Source organism: Agelaius phoeniceus, chromosome 13, assembly GCF_051311805.1.
Source record: "Agelaius phoeniceus isolate bAgePho1 chromosome 13, bAgePho1.hap1, whole genome shotgun sequence".
Lineage (NCBI taxonomy): Eukaryota > Metazoa > Chordata > Aves > Passeriformes > Icteridae > Agelaius > Agelaius phoeniceus.
This window is the reverse complement of record NC_135277.1, coordinates 7,135,805-7,141,804: the sequence shown is the minus strand read 5'-3', so window position 1 is coordinate 7,141,804 and position 6,000 is coordinate 7,135,805.

Sequence of the window (6,000 nt, the reverse complement as noted above, 5' to 3'; positions counted from 1 at the left end):
TGGCTCACACTATTTACAAATGCAGAACAATCCACTGTCTCACCCCATTGACCCTCAGCCAACTCCAGTGAAAAGAACATTGCAGGAACCAGTCAAGCTGATTGCAATGCTGTCACAGGGCTGCTAGCACAGGCACCTGCCCATTCTGAGCCACAGCAATATTCTAGCTCTTTCAAGATTGGTCTCTGAACAGCTATTAGGTAGCCCAGGAACCTTAGCTGCAAACACAAAAATTCAGTAAGAAGCAATTCTGCTTCCTAGTTAAACTGCAAAGATCAAATAATAATAGCAAGCAATGCAGGAATGCCATATAATTTATTCATTAGCATTGCTAATGTGGAAAATGTTTCTTTTCCTGTGATGAATCTTACTCATTACACTTTGAATATAGGAGAACATATTCAGAATGTCGTGTCAAACATACAAGTACATACTATTTATTTAAAGTAACAGGGAAAATGGCCAATTTTGAAATATTTTAGAAACGAAGGCTTTTCTATTGCCACATATATTGTACACAGATGTTCAACACATTTTCTGAAGTATAATGTATATCAAACATGTAGGAAACCTTCCTCTGGTCTTTCTATTCTACACCACCTTATACCAGCCAGACTAAAGTTGTTAGTAAAAGACCCAAGGGTGATAGATCCATGGGGTAATCCTTGGATTACCCTGTGCTCCAGGCTGAATGATGCTCCCTAACATTTGGAGACCTATCAGGTATTACAACTGGTAGAAAATTACCTCAGACAGAGCTATAATTTCTTTTTATTACAATTCTTGCTGGAAACTGGCCCTTTTAGCAGAATGAAAACCAAAATAATGAGCCTGTCTTTTTAATCCCCGAGAGGAGCGGTTAATTTACGTTCACTCACTGTTTAGTTTTCATGGGTCCTAAAATTTGCACAGGGCCTCAGGGTCTGCTCTGTTCCATGATTAACTGAAGCAAAAAGCCAGAAATGCTGTTCTACAGCTCCTCACTTACAATCTGCTTACAAACAGTAGATCACTCCGTGGTGTACAAGAACAAATTTTCCTCCTGTCACTAACGAACCCAGACAAACACTCATTTACTGCAATCCTTCAGACCATGGAGAGATCAAGTTTTGCAGTGGGCAGGTCATTCCTAGCTCAAAGCTCCATGTAAATTTTGAGATACAGCCTTTATTCTTTCCACTGTAAGTTCTCTTCCCCCTTGCATTAATGAGGACTAGGCTTTTTCACAGTAGATTCCCTCAGTGAATTCTTCAAAACAAACTATTCCACAAAATGAATGCACTTCGTAATCCCTGGAGGAAGTGACAGTTTAATTTAGAAGGCAAGTGTTTATATCCTTTGATTTCTATATTTTCCCCCTCTCCATACCTACACACACACTTGTATGCATATGTAAATATATATATTCCAGAAGACAAGTGAACCAGAGCTTTTATTTGCAAAATACCCACCGTGAAGGGAAATATGAGGTATGAGCATGCACATCACCTCTCAAGTAACTTACTCTGTTATGGTTTTCTTTGTAGATAAACAATGGAAGTGTTCATTGCCAAAATCTATTCATGACTAAGACCCCCAACTTTGGTGATGTCTCTGACAGGACCCCACGTATGAATATGGAAATTCCAGAATATTTGGTTGAAGGTGGTGAATTACACTAACCTTTTTCACAACATGAAGCCACCAGCATAAGGCAGGAATAAAAAAAATTGCTCTGACTGCTAGAGCAGTACAGCCACAGAGGAACAGCTCTCACAACATGAGCAAGTGTGAAAAACACAAAAAGCAAAAGAAAAGAAAACCACATTAAAGAACAGCCAACAGTATACTAAGAAAAAAGCTTTTCCCTTACTCTTGTAAGAAATAACGCCAGCTGAAATGGAGATCAAGTTTCCCATTTACACTTTGCATGGCTTTTATTTTCCCAACAAGCTAGAGAACCCAAACATGGAAGATGACATGCTTTCTTGTTGAATGTGTTTCCCACGGAGGCGTGCCAGGCTACCACAATAATGGATTTCCACTTCACATTTGCTTTTGCAGATGATAACAACTTTTGCCTTTGTATTTATAGCAGAATCCAAGCAGACAAAATAACTTCTTTGCTAGAAACAAGCACTTCCATAAGCAACAAAACAAATCAGGGAAGGTTTTGGTTGAGGGAACAAGAAACTCCAAACATCTAAGTGACAACTGGAAATCTGTTTCCTTGAATTTACAAACATAGATAAGGTGCTGAAATATAGGTTTTGTTTCAGCTTATACAAATAAGTATTTATTTCTAGAAGACAGAGTTGCTGGAGAATAAAAAACATCCTACTTTAAGAGGCATATCACTGATATAAGGCACAGCCCTTCCCAAGGAGAGATATGAGAAACAGACACCTCTATTTCTTCCTTAGTCATATTCAATTTCTTCAAGCTATGACTATTAAAATGAAGACTGAGCTATCAATGTGTCATTGAGCTGAGGAAGGAGAAGGAGCTGAAGTTAAAATAAACAAATTATGATCAAAAAACAAGGGAATTTATTTTAAGAAGAAAATGAATATATTTCATATTCAACTTGTGCCAAAGTCTGACTGCAGTGGAAGAATTTCTAATTTGTCTGGTTTAATTATCACTGAATAAAGATCTTCAGATTTACCTTATAAAATCCTTTAGTGAAAGGACAAAGGACTAGATTATGGTCTTGCTTATGGCTGTGTAAATCTCTAGTAACTCCACTGAAATCACACTGCTATGAATATTTATGGTTCATTGTAAACATTTTGAGAATTGTAGTGGGATGATCTTTATAGAGCACAAGATATTTTAAATATTGGAAACGTGGGCTTTGCACTTTCAAGCACTATATGCAGGCCTTCAATTTACCACCATGAACAAAACTTCCCAGTGTGACACAAATCCAAGTCACAGAGCCATGGAATATCTTGAGTTGGAAGAGACCCACGAGGATCATCAAAGTTCAAACCCTTCAGTCAAGGCTCATAACACTCCAAGGGCATCACTTAACCCCCTGTTTTCTCCATGGGAGCTGTAAGGACTCGAGACAGACATCTAAAGCAGCATCGAGAGGCATCATGTGCAAGGATGGTTGGTCAGCTCTGATTAGGTCTTGGCAGGACCTTGGGAAGTGGCTTATTTGAGAGAATATAGGGCAATATTTTGCTGTCATTAATCCACTGAGAATGCCTGGTTCTTTCATTACCTAAACATGACATGCATATTTCAAATTACACATTTTTACTTGATAATTATTTAATAAGATAGGGATGGAGTCAGCAAATAATGGCTCGAGAAGGAACATTTAATTTCCAAGAGTGTCCTAAGAGACATTTCATTGAGGGGAGCCATAGCAATTAACTTCAAATCCAGTGTAAGACACATTTCACTAATTCAGGACTCAGGAAGACAATGTGCATTAGCACTAGGAAGGTTGTAGATAGACATAATCAGATAATGAACATCACAGTGGTGAATCTACAGACAGAAATTACACTGCTCCTCTGCTTGTCTAAGATTTGAAATGCAAATTATTTTGCAGATTTATTGAATGAACTCTTGATACTTTTTAATTCTTTGCCTTAATTTTGTTGGGATGATTCCTCATTTACTGCTTGACCTCTGACAGATATCTGAATTTGCCCTGGTGATGAGGATTTTGGCTGGTAAATGTTGAATGCAGTGCACTTTCAATTTGAAGGAAATGTAAGGAAAAAGTGCAGAGAATCAAAGTACAGTAGGCAATGGTGTTGTGTCAGTGCTATTTGATCAGACTTCATTCATTAGTGAATTTCAAAACAGCTGGATCTGACTACATGCTAATATTGTAAATACCAAGCCCTCTTGTCTGAGCCATATGCCAAAAGAAAATATCCTGGGTAAATTAAGACAGAAGTCATGGAATGCACAGCAAATTAACATGCTAACATCCATGGGTTAGACCACTCTGCTGGTTGAAAATATCAGGAAATGTTTGGAGCAAAACAGCCCTAATTTGGCTTTTGTGGTAAATAATACTCAAGATTCAATGACATAAATTGAAAATTGAGGTAGCTTTGGAATAAGGACCCGTTGTCCTCCTGGTCCCTTTTGTGAGGAAAGTCCTTCTATTCACTCCACACCAAGAGATGACATTGAGTGTAAGACAAACTTGATTTCAAAACCACTGACAGGTGTCTCTAATGACTGAGAGATTTTCTGCAGAGCATTAGCACTTCTCCATGACTATGGGAACAGGCTGTACCTCACTGTGCTCAGAAGCACCGTGCTCTGGGTGTTCTCTGCTTGAAATTATTGGTGGCATGAATCAAAGTGGCAAGACCTGCCTCTTATCTGTGCTCACTTAAATTGAGTACTTTGTATGTGTATCTCTAGTGTAGTTGGGTCCTATATTCAGCAACAGTGATAGAGAATCCTCAAGTACAAACATGCACCAAGTGATATTTCTGATTTAAAGGTTAACACTGATTCAAATTGCTTTTATTCTTCCCTCCTGCTGGGTAGGAAAATGTTCTTTAACACTACTGTTCCGGAATGTTCTCTTTCAAGATCTCACTACTTTAGCCCCAAGATTTCCTCATTCTCTCCCTCCAAATTTGCAAGAACAAATTACAAACGTGATTAATTGCAAACTTTAATGCCTTTGATAAAAAAAATACCAATAATTTTGATCCTGAACGTTATCACTGGACATTGGTCAAACAGCAATTACCCTTCTTCTGACAGCTGCTGTCCTGACTTCTTTTCAATGCTAAATCATGAGTCCTTCATTATTTTCTAATAGATTAAATGATTTGCTTTTGCTGAAAACTGTTTTGATATTTATTATACTCTGTTCATCGCTATCCCTCTGAATTGTGCTGGGAACACTTAAATGCTTTGAGAGAGATTGGATAGATGGGTAGATAACTGTGAAATTTTACAGTTAATATTTGCAAAGAGCCTAGAGATTTCAGAATAAAGGAGGCATGAGAAATGCAGAGATTTCTTGTTATGTTTCAATGCATGAATGCAAAAAGAAGAAGAGAGGGCGGGAAGAACCAAGTCAAACATTATGGTAGGTCCCGAAAAGTCGCTCGCTTTAATCCACGACTTCCCTGTTCTCTGCCATCTCAATTGGCTCTTGCACAACCAGACTTCATTTGTTTCCCCTGACATGTTCCTGTAAAAAGGATCTGAATGGAGATAGGGATTTGTATAGTGCACAGGTAATTAGTGCTGGAGAACTCTGATTATCTCTTTATACCCCTCCTCACCATTTGACACAATTCCACATAATAAGGCTTCCCTTGAACAAACCTGGTCTGAGACAGAGTCTCCTGGGAGGCTGATTCTCAGTGTGAGGAGAAGAGCTGCAGATTTCCATCCTCTACAGAGAGAGGTCCTTTTTCTTCACTTTTCTAATGGTTATGGGAGAGCAGAAGAATGATACACTGCATTTAAATCCCTGTCCCCTACCCTTTCCTCCCAGCAGAACTGTGGGACAGCCAACAGTTTATTTTTATTCTTATTTTAAATTCCTTTCTATGCTTTCCCTATTTTAATTAAAATGAGATCAACAATCCACAAGAAAGTAAACTCATGAAAGCTACACTGAATATATATCTGCATTATAGTTTAATAAAAATTTAAAACTTAGGGTATTGAATAAAATTAAACAAATTCCCCTAAACAGAGTGGGAATTAAAATAAAACCCAACAGCAACAACAAAACCAGGAGAGATCATGATCAATTAATGATGAATATTGCATTGCTTTGTTTGCAATATATCAGTTCATGCCCAAAGAGATAATTTGGAAGATGGGGAGAACTATTAGGGGTGTTTAGGGAAATACCAACAAAGCCCAAAAAGCTAAACTATAAGAAATAATATCAGGCAACAACAAAAGACCTTGAGGAACACGAGACTAATTAGAGAAGTCAGCCAGGCGTTCTGTTATCACTCCATTACAATAAATGGAAATGAGGCCAGGGGTTGAACATCTCTGCTCAGG